Source organism: Marmota monax, unplaced genomic scaffold (assembly GCF_021218885.2).
Source record: "Marmota monax isolate L192 unplaced genomic scaffold, Marmota_monax_Labrador192_F-V1.1 WCK01_AAM20220418_F8-fsc00002, whole genome shotgun sequence".
NCBI lineage: Eukaryota > Metazoa > Chordata > Mammalia > Rodentia > Sciuridae > Marmota > Marmota monax.
The window spans coordinates 16515266-16532256 of NW_026693571.1; the positions used below are offsets into that span (position 1 = coordinate 16515266).

The following is a 16991-nucleotide window of genomic DNA, read 5'->3' on the forward strand; positions in this document are numbered from 1 at the left end:
CTTTACTTTTATTTATTTATTTATATGTGGTGCTGAGAATCAAACCCTCACAAACACTAGACAAGAGGTCTACCACTGAACTACAACCCCAAACCTGGAAGATAAATCTTTATTTTTAAAATTTTTTGGTTCTGTTACTTCTTGTGGACAGATACATATTTTGTGTAAGTTTGCTTCTTTTAGGCCATAACCATTAAATCTTATCAGAAAAACAGAGCACCTAATACCCATGAAATTTTGATTGACTCTTTGTGGAGTCTGTACTTGAAAGTTTTCATTTTTAGAGAAACTAAAAATGATTATTTTTCCTGGAAATATTTTTATTTTGGCAAGGGGAAAACATTTAGACACAGAATATTGTTCTTTTTGAAAGAAAAGGGTCATTTGAAAGTATCTCATGTACACTATGAAGAGTTTCTTTCTTTTAAATTTTCATGTACTTTTATTGTCCTTCATATGCATATTTGAGTGTGCCTGTTAGAAAGAAAATAAGCTGTTTTGAATATCAGACTAGGCCATTTTTTAATCAAAACATTTCTGATAATTCCTATCCCAAAGAAACTGGCCTTAGTTTTGATTAGCAAGGCTGTTTTTCTTGCTTTTAACTAGAAAAAAAATGACCATGGGTAGAGGCTGGCAGCAGGAGGAATCTGCTCTAGTAGTTTTAACCTATTGATGGGCCATGGGCAACAAAATCAAGAGCTAACCCTGTGCCCGGCACTGTGAACATATTATACAGTTGAGTTACCTGTTATCTCCAGCTCTCAGGATTGTAAAAATACAAGAACAACACATGCTTTACTCTCTTGCATACCAAACTTCTAAAATTTTAAAGTATCTATTACTTAAGAATCCACATTGGGGTCTGGGGATGTAGCTCAGTGATAGAACACTTGTCTAGCATGTGCCAGGCCCTGGGTTCAACCCTAGTACTGGTGAAAGAATAAAAAAAAAAATCCATTGCAATGAATTCACACCTATATGTTATTAATATAAGCATTATATAATATCTTTATCATTAATTTTGATTAGAATAAATGGCATGATATTTTATTTAGTTTACTTTTTCTTCACTTCCAATGAAGAATTCATGTTGAATTCACTAATGAGCCTTGTAGGTGTTAATGGAAGTGATAATTATAGCTAAAAGGAAATGTGTAAAATAGATATTCAAGGTAAAATGTTTTCTGGAATGGCTTAGTTATCTATTGTTTGATTAGGCTCTGTCCTGAAGGATCACACAGGGAGGATTTCGGAAGTCTCTTTTATAAGGACACTGATCTCAATCAGTAGGGTTCTGCCCCCCTGATCTTAATCACCTCTGGAAGTCCCTACCTCCAGATACCTGCCCCTTGTTGATTCGATTTTAACGTAGGAATTCCAGGGAAACATCCAGACCATAGCAACTGAGTTAGGATATATATTCCAGTTTATGATTTTTCTAAGCAAAAGCTGAAACATGGGGTGCATTCCAAGAAAAAGAGGGTACATTCATCAGATAAAATGACAATCTCTATGTATTTTGAGATAAAATTTAAGCTAATCTGAAATCTGGAATGCTCTGAAATTTGGAATTTTTTGAGCATCAGGTGTCTTCTCAAAATTTCCAAATTTCATAGCATTTCAGATTTTTAGATGAAGAATAAAGTCTCTGCAAATATTCCTAAATGTACAAACTCCAAAATTTGAAACACTTCTGATCCCAAGCATTTTGGACTTCTTATAATTTATCAGTGAAATTTTACGATACATGATTGTATTCTAAGATTTCATTTTATCTGGACAGCTGAACAAACAGGATAGTATTTATTTTTAGATTTAGAATTTATTCTTTGGGCAGTTGAATCAGTAAAGTCTTCAATATTAGGCTGTGCAGTAAAAGGCATAGTCTGCACTTAAAAATCTTCAAGATAAAGTACTCTTTATGCAATTCAGAACTCCATACTTTAGAAGATAGAGAATCTAAAAATTTAGAAAAGAAAGAAGAAGAAGAAGAAGGGAGGGGTGAGGTGGGGAGAAGGAAAATAGTATAGTTAAAAATGAGAACCTGTGAAGAAAGATTAAGAGAAAAAAGCAAGGACTTCTTATTAGGGAGGGTAAAAGCCTGAACCCTGACCTTCTAGTGGTTTTCAATGATATTCGATATAATATCTTACCCAGGATATGTCAAGTTTCTAAAATTGCTAAGGTGGTGGGTTAAGATAGAAAATAAAAACCCAGTAACTTTTTGAGTAGACTATAAACTCTCAAAAGGATGTATCAAATATGTTCTAATTATACATGAAGCTGCTTCTCAGCTTTCTCTTCAGCCTTCCCTCCTATTTTGTTGATAAAAATATTTTATTTTTAATTGTTTAGGCGGGAGTCATGCTAACATCTGCCATGGTTTACTCACATTTAAAAGAAGCCTGGGAATATATGTCCTAGATATTGGAACTCTGGATTGCACTTCTTGGCATTAGCATTTCTTTAATGTTTAAGGGCACAAGGCCTCCTCCTTCATGTGTACATAAAGGAATGCAAGTTTTCTATTCATTTAGCCTTTCCCCCCTTAAATTCTGTATGTTTTACTTTGGAGAAGACAGACGGACCAGGGTGTTTCCTGCACCTGTCCCTTGGAAGAGAGTGATGAAGCAGTGTGAGTGTGGACGTAGAAGCCATCTAGCCATCTTCTCTGGGTTCCCTGTCAAAACAAGAGGGGTACGCCACAAGTTCTGCTCTTTTCTCTAAGCTGACTTTCCTGGTTCAAGTGGCAGCTGTTTCTGAGATTGAATTTGAAGTGTATATTTCTGAGTTGGAGGCATCTTGTGAAGAAAATAAGTATCACTCTTTGACTTTCTTTGGAAAATTGAGTTGAATTTATCTCAGTTCCCTTGCAAGTGTACATATGAAAGATTCAAAAAAGCTTCACATATCAGTGTGGCCACTCATTTTAGAAATTCAATTTTGCAAGCATTTACTGGGCATCTGCCTGGTACAGGAGGTATGGATTATACACATGGGAATAAGACCAGGTTCCTGTCCTCCAAGGCTCAGAATGTAAGAGGAAAACCCGAAACTGTTACTTGTCCAAAGATAAGTCTATCAAAGTATTGATTAGATTAAAGGCCTAGATTCTTCTCAAACAAATTAAGAAGCATCCAAATAAATATAGCTAATTAATAGACAAAAAGGTTTTCTATCGTTTAAGTGTCTAAGGTTTCTCTAACAGTACTCAATGATGATTATATTCTGTTTTTGAGTTTAAGAAACTACTAAATAGCTGAGATTCTAACTGACCTGAAGATGATTGAGATCTGTTTTAGAAGGTTAGTACCATGCATGATGTATGAGATGTAGTCCTTGACTAGAATATTCAAGGTTCAATTGCGGAGTCAGACACATAAACAGATAATTACTATATTTATATATATATATACATATATATATACACACACACACACACACACACACACACACACACACACACCAGGGATTAAACCCAGGGGCGCTTAACCACTGAGCCACATCCCCAGCTCTTTTTTATATTTTATTAGAGATAGGGTCTCGCTGAGCTGCTTAGGGCCTTGATAAGTTGCTGAGGCTGGGTTTGAATTTGTGATCCTCTTGCCTCAGCCTCCTGAGTCACTTGGGATTACAGGCATGTGCCACTGCACCGGGCCACTATGTAATTTTTGAAGATCTGTATTGAAGGTATCTAAGAACTGGTGTAGCAGTCAGAGAAAGGAATGTAGAGAGCCATGAAAATGTTGACATATTACATGATGTTTAAATTGAACCACGTATTATGAGTAAAATTTTACTTTGTAAAAATGCTAGGGGCAGGGTATGGTGGTTCACACCTGTAATCCCTGCAACTCTGAAGGCTCAAGCAGGAGGATCCCAAGTTCAGGACCAACTTGGTCAACTTAGTGGGACCCTGTTTCAAAACAAAAAAATAAAAAGCCTTGGGATGTTGCTCAATGGTATAGCACTCATGGCTTCTATCCCCAGTATCCCCCCCCCCAAAAAGAAAAATAAAATTCTGGGGGAAGGGTATTCTAGATTAAGACAAGAGCATATTGATATATTGATTACTCTGGTGTTGTTTTGTGAAGTGGCAAGGCTTGTTCTTGGAGGATTATTGTGGAAAGAAAGGGTTTCAGAGGGTGTGAGAGGTAGAGGGGCCAGTGAGTGAGACCTGGTTGGAAGGGCAGGGTCACATTCTAAAGCTCTATAAGTAGTGGGTAGTCCATGCTTTCATGGGTCTTTGAGCAGGGCAGTTACATAATGAAGTGTGTACCTAGGATAGTATCCTGGATGAGATAAAGTAAGGTGGGGCAGAGGAACTCTTGGGAGAGAGGTTGATTAGGAACCTTTTATACTCCATTAGGGGAGCCAGGATGACTTTGGCAGGGTCGAGGGATTGGATTCAACTTTTATTACATGGCCTTTTAAATAAATGACTGTCAAAGTTGATTTTAAAACATCTGTTTAGTTTGTATTTTAAATATCAACATCTATTAGAGACTTTTGACTATGGTAAAAGGGTTTAGGTAGGGATTCAATTTGCTACATTTCTTCTTGAATTTCTCATATTTTCCTGTTTTCCCTTTGGCTTAGCAGGGAACATTCTGCTTATTTGTAAAGCAAAGGCAGACCAGGAGCTGAATAGTGATTTAGAATTCATTTTCTGCTCTCTGGGCTGAGGGGATAGGCCAGCATCCGCTGGGCAAACTGCTAATCTCTCCGGTTTGTCTGTTTCCTGCAGTGGGGGATTTGTCTCTAGGGCAGAAAAGGATTCCCTCGGTGGACAGGCCTGCCATTTAGCATGTCAGGCAGTTGCCAGGAGAACCCTTTGGCTTTGTTCCTGGATGTGAGAGTGGACTGGTGGCCAAGTTTAAGGTCATGGCATTCCTTCCCTTACAGCAGCTGACGTCAATTAGGAGAATTCCCCTTGCCGGTGCTCTGGGGAGAGTTCAGTGGGGATTGGAATCCGATTGCGACCTAAAAGATCAGTGTTTATTCTTCTCGTACTATCACTTGTCATTATGAGGCGGTGTGATCTTAGTTTATATGGGGATAAAATACAGCTTTGGGGGCATGTTGCCCACTTGGAACTTCAGTGGCCGAATCTTTGGGGCCTGCTCTGCAGCCAGAGGCCTATTTTGGTATCTGGCCCACTGCTGGCAAGTCAGCATTTTTCTGTCCTAGCCTGTGGCAGCAGCACATCATTTTGTTGTCCTTATTCTCTTTAATTTTAGGCTTTTTTTTTTTTTAGATAATGATGAGAATAGGTCACTGCATGTGAGCCAAAGTCCTTTTCGCTCATCCATTCACCTCTTTGGTCTTGGATGTTTTTAGGAAGCCCATTTTACAAATGAGAAAAGGGCAACTCCATCACAATGATATCTCCAACCTTGAGCATGGATTAGAATTACCTGGAGGGCTTTGTAAAACATAGGTTGCTTGGTCTGACTGTTACCATCTAGGGTTTCTGGGTTTGTCATCTCTGTTTATCAAAGAATTGAAGAACAGGACACAGAGAGAGCATGCAAGTAGCAGGTTAATTGCAAAAGCAACAGAGGTACAGAGAGAAACTTCTGTGGAAAGAAGGGGCCCCAGAGCTAGGAATTTGGTGGGGGAGTTTTGGCCTAATCTTTTTATGATCTCTGGAATTTCTTTTTTTCCCTTTTCTCCTCCCCTGTCCACGCTCTCCTCACTATTATTGATTGGTGCCCCTCTATCCATGTAATCTGTTTTAGTTTTTCTGTTGGATCCTCCACTGAGGAGCACAAGTAAGGAAATGTCTGTCTAATTGGGTTCACCACTTGTGTCCATGAGTGCTTTTGTCAAGCAGGAAGTTGACTTCATCAGAAGACCCTCTCTATACTCCCTTTTTCTGGCCCTGCCACTAACTTCCTCACTCACCATCTTGTCCTGGCTGCCTAAGCCCTTCTGCATCTCCTACATGGCCTTCAGAGTTTCTGATTCCTTAGGTCTGGAGTAGGACCTGACAATTTGAATATCTAACAAATTCCCCAGTCATAATGATGCTCTTGATCAGGCACCAAACTATGGAAACCACTGGTTTAAGTACTTGGAATGCCCTTTCATAGCTAGTAAGGGGAAGATCTTGCTTTGGTCAGACATCATCTACTTAACTCATTCTTAGTGATACTATGTTGTATATACACTGTTCTACCTGGATATTAAAGAATTGGAGTCACAGCTTTCAGTTCATTTGATGAGAATTTCTTTCTTATTCATTAACTAAAGAAAATACGAAGAATAAAAAAATATATGAAGCTAAAGGTTCTCAAGAAATGTAAGGGATAAATTATTTTGCCTGCTGATTATATTTATTGCATTCTACATTAAAATGTGTTACTATAATACAAGCAAGGCAAAACAATAATGCTTAGCATTTGGGGGGCATGGAGTATTATCTATTTAGTTTTTCTAGTAAAAAACATTCACAGGACTTATCTTTACATCCTGTCCCAGAGTTGAGTATAGGAAGCCACTATAATTTGTAAAGAAAGAATCAAAAGCATGTTTAAGTGAACTGGGGGTGATGAACACCATTTTTGTGGCTCAGCCACGGAAATTCAGTGTTTGTGTGCATAAGTCAGTAATAATCTACTGACCTCAATAAACATGGACCACCATTCACAGAACATATCTGATGATCATTACAATTATACTGTAGTTACAAACACAGATATTTTTTTTTACTTTAAAACTCAGTATTCCATGCCTTTCTCAGTTTTTGGTCAGTTGTTACTTTTCACAAATAGAGAAGTGTTTGAGTGCTTTAGTAATGCAACTCCTGTAATTGTTTTCATAGAAACATGAACATTCCCCCAAATTCTTTTAAATCTGAAAAAGATCACTTGGAGGAATAACTACTCTGGTTCTTTTGAAGAAGGTTAGATATATGAAAATTAGTACTACTGTGGCTTTTCAGAGAAAAAGTATTTCAAATAATGGTGTTTCAAATAATGCTGAAATACCTACAGGTAAAGAAAGTCTCTTAGGTACTTTAAAGGAAAAATGTAGGTGTTTGCTTTTATCTACCCAGATTGTATCCGTGTTTTCAATCTGATTCATGTTCTAGATTCCCATTGGCTCCTTCTTGAGCCAGTAACACTTATGGGCTATAACGGAAAGTCCTAAACATGGGTTGTGGACTGGTACTGATTCATGATGAAGTTTTTACTGAGCCAGAATGGAATTATCTTTTCTATTTTAGTGAGACTACTTTCTTTTTGTATAAAAAAACTATGGTGGCAGTGGATGGTAATTCTTTTTTATGGCTTTTTGGTGGAAAAATTAATGACCTGTTATTGTTGTAGGGCTCACTCATATTTGTTAAACTCTTTATCATCAGTCACTGTTACAAACACTGTTCTTTTCAACCCTTAGAGTTCACACAGCTCTATGAAAAAATTATTATTCTCACCCCCATTTTAGGAGTGACGAAATTGAAGCACAGTGAAATTGAGTATCCTTAGGACAGTTAACCAGGTAGCAAGTGCCAGCACTGGGGTGAGACCTCAGACAGTTTGGCTGTGTGATTTTGCTTTATGTTTGGTGATAGAGGTTAATTTTTCAAGTCCATGAAATCATTAAGTCTGGAGTGGCCATTTAGCTCTATTGTCCTGAACTATTTTTTGTTGTTATTATTGTTGTTTCTTTTTATTGTTCCACTAAATGTTAAATAATAGGACACATATCTTTTATTTTCGTTTTGGGATGTTCTTCTATTTCAGAATAGTTTTAATGTAAATGCACTGCTGATTTGCACAGAGTGCATCATAATAATGATATAATGGAAACCTCTGAGTTTATTTGTGTGTGTGTGTGTGTGTGTGTGTGAAAGAGACAGAGAGAGAGAGAGAGAGAGAGAGAGAGAGAGAGAGTGAGAGAGAGAGAGAGAGAGAATCATTTAAATAGCAGTTATCTTTTTATTGTTCTCTTTTTCTAAAATTGTTGATTTTTCCAGAATGTATTGATTTTGATCTTAGTGCAGTGTTTGACCCTGAGATACTGGATAAATAAAATACTCAATTTTGTCAGAAGTCTTTTCTCCTAGAAGAATTTGTGGTTTAATTAGTTGAAGAGTAAGAGAAAGAATGTGGTAAATTTTGAGGTAGATGCTTTACTTGTATAGTACTTGAAATTAATTTCTTGGTATGTAAAATGTATTATTTAAGAACATTAATTGCTTTTATAAACATCTTGCTAATGGAAAGATTTATTACCTGAGAGGAGGCCTGTAGGCAGTTTATTCCTGTCTTTGCTTCTGTCTGGAGGGCAAAAGCTCATCCTTCTCCTGAATCTTGTACAGATTGCCAGCAGCAGCATTGAGTGACCCTTTTCTCATCAAGTAACATGGAAGTCCATGGAATGGTTTAAGAACTAGGTCAATCTGTTGAAGAGGAGAAGAAATAGCTTTCAAATCCAGTGTTGTTTTCCTCATATGAAATCCTAAAAGGTTTATGTTAGTGCATTGTGTATATCTACTTACGTGTGTGTGTGTGTGTGTGTGTGTGTATACAGTAGTATGTAGGGAGAAATAACAAAGTGGTAATAATTCTCTCTTTAAGTTGTTTTTATCATAGGGAAAATAGCATTTATAGCAAAATGTACTTTGTTAAAATAGGATTGTACTGATTATATGATGGTGGAGAAACTACAGCAAATCCCATTTTCAGGGGTCTTTATTCAGGTATTTTGTTGTTGTTTTTCAGAGATCTTGATGAAACCACATCCTATTTTAAAATTCTGAACATTACCATGTCTGCTCATGTGGTTATTTTCTGATTCTAATTTATGGTATCATATAATGTTTTTGTGCAATTAATTTCTATTCTTATTTGCTTTGGCAGTTGGTGTGACCACTTATCTGAGTAAGTGGCTTTATTTCATTGTGTTCCTGGAGATCTCAAGGTCTGGACAGCATGGCTTTTGAATTTCATAGTCACTAGTGAAATATGTCAGTGAAGTAAACCTGGCCTGTTTTATTCTTTCTGTAAACTTATCTCTTTAGTTTCTTTCTTAATTCTCTGTGCTTCTATACTTTTTTAAAAAGTTAATTAATTTATTTACAATAAACAAACCTCTGTGCAAGAATAAAATAAAGATTAGTGGGAAGGAAAATTGCACATAAAAATACCATTTTTAGGCTGGGATATATCTCAGGTTTAGCATGCTTGCCTCACATGTACAAGGTCCTGGGTTCAATCCCCAGCACTATAAAACAAAGACAAAAACAAAAAAAAATTATCTAAAATGATTAACTGAGCATCCTTTTTCTCTTCTGGCTCCATTTGTAATGAATTCTTTTTTTCCTTCACAAAATTAATGTCAAGTTTACTATTTTATTTATACTGTTCTCATTTTCAGATTCATGTTTTGTTATATTCAAAAGAGTATTTTTAAAAGGAAAGTATTATGATTGGGTCCTTCGGATTTCATGATTAGTGTCAGACATTTTGATATTAAAAAAATCCATTTGGAATTCTTGAACCTGATTCAGAAACAGTTGTTAATGCTCAGGATTTCCAAATGTGTTGCCTGATTTAAGATGCCATCTGGTGGTATGCATTTGATACATCTAGCTGTACTTTTTAACTGCCACCAGAGTTGTATGTCCTTTATTACTAATGAAGAATGTTTTTTAAATGACAGGTAAGGACATGTGTTTACATGTCAAACAACAGATACTTTATATCTTCCTTTGTGTTTTCTCAAAATAGTAAGCATATTTGCTTTGCCTTATTAGAATAGTAATTTGATTCTTTAGGGAAAAACATTATAATCGGGCTCCAATTTTAGGGACTCAATTTTGCTCCTAAAAATGCATAGATATTTAAAATCACATGTCAAAACTTAATTGCATATGTTTTTCACTTAGTTTTTGGAAGATAAAATTTGGGTATTTAGCTATCATGTGGTAAATAAGAGATTATCAGATAACCACAAATGTGACAAGAAATTGCTCATTTAAAATGCTTTTTGTCATGTTTTAAACATTAAAGTCCACCTCCTTTTAATATGAACTTTAGCTTAATCTTAGGTACTTCTTTCTTTGTCTTCTTAAGAGAAAGCTGGTAATAATTATTAAATATATATCAAAGCTAGGCAAAAGTTAGTAAGTTGTTTGTATTGTTATAAAAAATGTCCAGTCCACTTAATAAATCATGGCTGGTTAATTTATTTTATTAAGGGCATGCGACATTGAGCCAATGTATAGATTCTTTTCCTACTATAACCTGTTTAGCATCTCAACTTTTACTCAGACATCTGGTCCAGCCAGTTTCTCCTAAAATAAATAAATAAATAAATAAATAAAGTGACTAGAATAAAAAGGGATGAGAATAGAAAGTGTGATAATGCCTGCTGTACAAATCACTTGAGGTATATCATGTAATAACAGTAGGGACTTAATTTATGGTGTCTGGGTAAAAATCATCTGTGAGCCTTCTGGGTCAGCTACCTCCTAGTTGTACACCATTGTTTGACCCTCGGCTTCCTCATCTGTTCACTAGTGTTGTTCCCACTCCTGTGGCTCAGATGTAGTTCAAAGCTGCAACTACAAAACTGGTAAACTAAGTGCCCCAAGTAGTAACTGTGTTGGTATATTATTCTAGTAAGTGTTTGCTGTGGTTGTTAGTCTTAATGCTGTTTTGGTTCTGTTCCCTTGCTTGGTGATTAGAACATAGAGACCTTGTATCTCTATCAGTTTGAACAAAATAGCAGAACTATGCAGGGGTAAAACCTCGAGGGCTCTGGTGTGGAAAAAGGAGCTGACAGTTCCTCAGGCCCATAGCTATCCTCTATCCATCCTTTCTTAATTCCAAATGAGCATTAATTTATTTTTTAAATTTTTAATTTGTTCTTTTTATATATATATGACAATAGAGTATATTTGGTGGGAAGGGCAGCAGGTACCAGGGATTGAACTCAGGGGCACTCAGCCACTGAGCCACATCCCCCAGCCCTATTTTATATTTTATTTAGAGACAGGGTCTCACAAAGTTGCTTAGCCCCTCACTTTTGCTGAGGCTGGCTTTGAACTCGTGATCTTCCTGCCTCAACCTCCTGAGCTGCTGGGATTACAGTCATGTGCCACCACACCTGGCAGTAGAGTATATTTTGATATATTATACATACATGAAGTATAACTTATTCTAATTAGGAGCCCATTCTTGTGGTTGTGTGTGATATGGAGTTTCACTAGTGGTTAATTAGCATTAATTTTTTTAAATATCTTTATTTTTTATTTATTTTTATGTTGTGCTGAGGATTGAACCCAGTGCCTTATGTATACCAAGCAAGTGCTCTACCACTGAGCTGCAACCCCAGCCCAGATGCACATTAATTTTAGTTAAAGAAAATAAAATTTGGTTTTCATGAAGTTTTTTTCATACATTCAGTACATCAATGATAAAGAAGAAAATAAGAAATAAGAGTACAATGAAATATGAACTTAAAGATTTTTTTTAATTAGAAGTAATAAACTGAGGGAGAGTGGGCCTTTCTCACAAATTGCTGTTGAAAATAATGATTCTTTTCATTGATGACAATTCCTCTGCACCAATACCCTTTCATTTCTAATTTTTCTGATTGATTTTTTAAACAACAATTCATGGAACTACCAGCAAAGTGTACATTATCTGTATTTTGTGTTTCCCAAGTAATATGCAACCATAGTTTGCTTTCTCACATTTAAGCAGAAAATTGGTGCAGGGATTTCCAGTGATTTTTTTCCCCTCCAACTGGTGACGAATCCATTTGGGAATATTTTGTTGTATACCATTTTGTCAAAGTCTTGCAACAGTTTCTAGCCTTAGGCTACCCTTATAATGATTTTTTAGTATGTTTCAAGATATGTCAATAATTCTTTGAGTAAGATAACACTAGGCAAATATGAAGTTTAGACAGAGAAAAGAAGAAATTGTAGGTTAAGAGGTCATGTGTCAAAACAATATACATTGAATATATATTGATTAGTTTCAAATATACCTTTATTCTCTCATGTACAATAGAGGAATGTAAGCCATTTTTTGGATAGTTAGCCAAATGTTTCAGGTTCCATTTCAAGCAGTGAATGATTCAACAAGAACTCTGGGAGGTAGATACTCTTAAATGCCTATTTTTATATATGAGAAAATTGAGGCATGGAGAGATTTACAGAGCTTTCCCAGGGTCACAGACGTGGAAAATCCATAATCTAGAGGGCTCTGATCTTTCCATCATAATATTATACAAAGCCATAAAAATCTGCTTCAGAGCCCAATGAGGCAGGGTGGTTGCCCCATGGACAGTTCATTAAAATATTCTTGAACAGGAAATTCTCTGATATTCTTAACTAATGCTTTGAAGCAAGTAACTAATACTTATGTTTATATAATCATCCAAATTATGCCCTCAGTGTTATGCAAATTATAGAGAAAGAAAGTACAGTTAGTGAGGTGAAGTAAGAATTAAAATATGCTGGAAGACCTGAAGTCCTTTTAATACCACTCAATGAAATTCAGTTTATATAAGCCCTCAGTTCCTATTGGCTCTTTAATGAACGATGAACTCCAAAATAAATTTTGTTGTTTTCCCCCTCCTCTGAAGTTTCCATTAAATAGTATTTGTTGCAAAACCTTGATAAAAATAACAAAATCTTATTATTTAATAATTTTATTATTTATCTTGTCACTTCTTCTCTAAAATTGTACCTTTTTTTCAGGAAAAATGACATGCAAGTACTAGGACCAAAGGAAATTTAATGATGATGTTTGGTGTTGAGAGCCACAGCCAAAGCGGCCCCAGCAAACTTCCAGATGATTGGCTCACAGCAGCCCCAGCAAACTTCCAGCTGATTGGCTCACTGCCGATGGCAAACTTCCAGCTGCCAGCTGATTGGCTCCTCTTCGGTGATGCTCTGAAAGGGCGGGGAACCAGGGAGCTGCTCATTGGGGGACTCTTTTGGCTCCGCCCACGCGACCCAGCCAATTGGCCTCAAGAGCGGGAGGAGTGGGGCTTGAGAGGTTCACTAGAAGCTTGCTGGGGCCAGTGAGCCAAACAGCTGGAAGTTTGCTGGGGCTGCTGTGAGCCAATCAGCTAGAAGTTTGCTTGGGCCGCTTCGCTGTGGCTCTCAACAGTTTGGTTTCTATTTCAAAATATATTTGGGCCCTTAACAGCTTCTACCCTTCTGCTTCCAGCTGCTTCTTCCATTTTTATAGACCTGCTGCAGTTTCCCCTTGACTCTGATCCTTGCCTGGCGCTGGGGTGTCCAGGCCACATGCCCTTGACTCCCCCTGGAAAGAAGCTCCTCCCTTAGGTCTTTTCCAACTCCAAGAGCTAAAGAATGGTAATTAACATTCTTTGAACTCTTACTACACATCTAACAATGCATACCAGGCTGTATGGCCTGTGTTATGCCACTTGGTGAGGTAGGTACTATTGTTATATCCTATTTTAGACAGGGACTCTTTCCTGGAAATGTATCATATAAGCCAGATTTGTGGTTTTAAATTTTATAATAACAACTTGAAATTTTTGAGACAGGTGAAATTAATTTTAAAAACATTTGGTTTATCTAGCGTAGTGGTGTATGCCTGTAATCCCAGTGGCTTGAGAGGCTGAGGCAGGCAGATTATGAGTTCAAAGCCAGCTTCAGCAAAAGTGAGGTGCTAAGCAACTCAGTGAGAACCTGTCTCTAAACAAAGTAAAAAATAGGGCTGAGGATGTAGCTCAATGTTCGAGTTCCCTTGAGTTTAGTCCCCGGTACCCCCAACAAAAAAAAATTTGTTTAGCTTTTTTAATCTAAAATACTATTTTAATCCATAGTCAATATAAAATTATTAATAAATTATTTCATATTCTCCTCTTAAAAACTCTGAATTATTACATTTATTTGATATCCATGGCACATTTTATTCTGATGAACTGTATTTCCAAGTGCTCAATAGCCAGTAGTGGGAGCAATATTGGACAGAATAGTTTTAGATAAAGCTTACACAAATAACATGCTTATGAAATATAGTCTTAGTAATCTAACGCATCAGCCTAGACTCACATTCAGGTAACTGATACTGAGCTAGAAGCTCTCAGAAAGTGCTCTATTCTATCTCAAGAGCTAGATAGCTGTTTTCTTCTTTCAATTCACAGTGCTATCCTTGCCAGACTGTTCAGTGGCTTTAATTGCCTGCATCTCCTCTAACTGGAATGGTCAGTTTCTGTTCTCTACCTATTTCTTTCTGTTTCAGTTGAACCTAAGATATTGTGTTCTGTAGTCTTTGATCACTTTCCTTTTGGGGTAATGGATGTCAAATCACACACCAGTGGAAGTCTATGGGAGTCACTTGTCTATTTTATTCTAATTTAGCTATTTCTGTCTTCCAATAGTTGTTAGCTCATAACTCTACACTGTGCACTATTTGCTATTTCCATTTGGCAAAAGCTGTATTCTGTTTCTAATTCTTCTGGTCTGTCCACTCCAACACACTTTGTTTTATATTCCCAAGTGATCTTGCAAAAAGCCACCATATTAATTTCAGTAAGGTGGTGTTTCGATTACCATTCCATTGCTTAGAAAGCATCTCTGATTACCCATTCCTCACAGTAATAATTCCAAATCAGCGTGGAGCAGTGTTCACAGGTAAGTGTATTGCAATATTTAAGGAACTAGGTGGGGTAATATAATGGCATACAGAAGCAAGGATGTAGAAAAATGGAGAATTCAATAGACTTGATACAGAGAGTGACCAACTTGGCAATTTGTCAAATAGAAAAACTTACTCTTAGGATAACAATCATAAAATAAAAGCATCCTAAGTAAGAGAGAACACAAAATCATACTTACATAGTTTTAAATAGTTTAGAAGGGATGTAATATTAAATAAATGGGTATATATACTATTTCTTTTTTTTTCATGTCTTCCTACTCTTTAACACCATGCAAATTTTTATAATGTGCAATGTTTATAATTAAATTTTTTTATAATTGCTTTCATATGTGTCCATGATATACATTTTAAAATATTCTTTTAGCTGTAGATGGACACAATATCTTTCTTTTCATTTATTTATTTTTAATGTGGTGCTGAGGATCAAACCCAGGGCCTCATGCATGTTTTGATTATGTTTAATGATTATATTCATAGATTTTAGGATATTAGGTAGACTAAAAGGCAGAAGATTTTGATAGTGTTCCATAGGGGACATTGTAAAGCTCTGTTCTGTACCACTGAGCAATTAGATATGCTGTCTCCCTGTTATATTCTTCCAGTTCTTACCTTTTGTAAGTGGTTCACATGGCTACTCTCTGAAGACTAAATTTCCTAGCTTCTCTTGTAGCTATATATAGCTGAATAAGTTCTGATCCAGGGGGTCTGAGCAAAAGTGGTAGGTCACTTCTAGATCATGCAGCCAAGAAGAAATGTAATGCCCTCCTCATTTTGCTTTGACCTTCTTGCCAATATACTTAGCATGGCAGAAGCTGAAAATGCCATCTTCCATGAGAGGGAAATCATATGTTGAATAGGGCAAATCACCAATATAGAAGGGTCCTTGGCTACCAATTCTGTGTAATTGCCACATTAGCTTAAATTATTCACATTCAAAGAAGTATTTTCTCATATTTAAGCCATTGTTTTCTCATATTTAAGACATTATTACATGTGCATCTTTATTATAATTTGTATTCTAATTCTGAGTCTATATCCATTCATGTCTCCCCTACAGATTGTTTAACTCTCTGTTCCAACATAGCTAATATGAAGCCCTGCCATAAACACTATTATTTTCCAAAGAGAAGCTAATATATTGTTCTTTTAATGAACCTTGATTATTTTTGTTTCTCTATTTTGAGGTACATTTGGGAAATTCCATTTATCTGAGGTATAGCTTCTCTGGAATTTTTCTTTTCACATTGATGTGAATATTTTTTTTTTTTTCAAGAGCAGACCAAGTCTTGTGTCCTCTGAAAAGATTTCCTTGACCCATAAGATAGGAAGTGCTTTTTCCTCCCCTGTTCACATAGCATTTTATTACTTATGCTTGTTGTTGAACATTTGTCTTGTATCTGGTTTCTCAATTAGATTGCAAATTTCCGGGGGGAAATTATGGTAGCTAAAATTTCTCAAAAGCCACCTTACTATTTATCCCAATGCCTGCCTGTATTAGGTACTTAATAATTATTTGATTTTTGTTTAATATTAATAAAATGTTACTTTATCATCATGAAAATTTAGAGGCTTTGGAGATACTTGTATACATTATTTTTGTCTGAAAAAACTAGGGCTACTTTTCATTCTTCTTCCAGTTACATTGTCTTGGAAATAGAGTAGATCACAACATAGCTCCTTGTGATGACTTACATGTGACATTGGTCAGGCGAAATCAGACCTTTTGTTTTTCTTTTTGTACCAGGAATTGAACCAGGGGCACGTAACCCTGAGTCACATCCCCATCCCTTTTTATTTTTTATTTTGAGATGATCTCTCTGAGTTGCCTAAGGAATCACTAAATGGCTTTGAACCTGCGATCCTCCTGCTTCAGCCTCCCAAGCCATTGGAATTACAGGTGTGCACCACCACACCTGGAATAAATACTCTGTTTTTTTTTCACATGAGACATAAACTATTGTCAACACTTATTTTATTTTGACTTGACAGGCTTACTGATTGTCACAATTGCATTTCATAACATCTGCGTTGTGCTCCTTAGCTTGTCACCTTATATATGTCTTCTCATAATTTCTTATGTAAAGATTTGACAACTTACTTTTGTGCCTCTCATGGGTAAACTCATAATTGCCAAACTTTGATAGAATCATTGAATTGTAAGAGACTATCTAATCGAATCCTTTCATGGTAATGTATTTCTTTTCTTATATGTCAAAAAGCAACTTCTTAGCATTTTCTATTTTATATGTCAAATGTGATTTTTGAGCAGTCTGCCTGAAAATATGATGGGCCTTCCTCTGTGTGTTTTCATCAGATTCTTTT

At 36.2% G+C, this 16991-nt stretch overlaps 1 protein-coding gene across 2 annotated transcripts in view; it reads left to right on the forward strand.

The window, feature by feature from the left end:
* Ppp3ca (protein phosphatase 3 catalytic subunit alpha) overlaps positions 1-16991 on the forward strand; it is a 310937-nt gene that overhangs the window by 148101 nt on the left and 145845 nt on the right. The gene's annotated exons all lie outside the window — the stretch shown is intronic.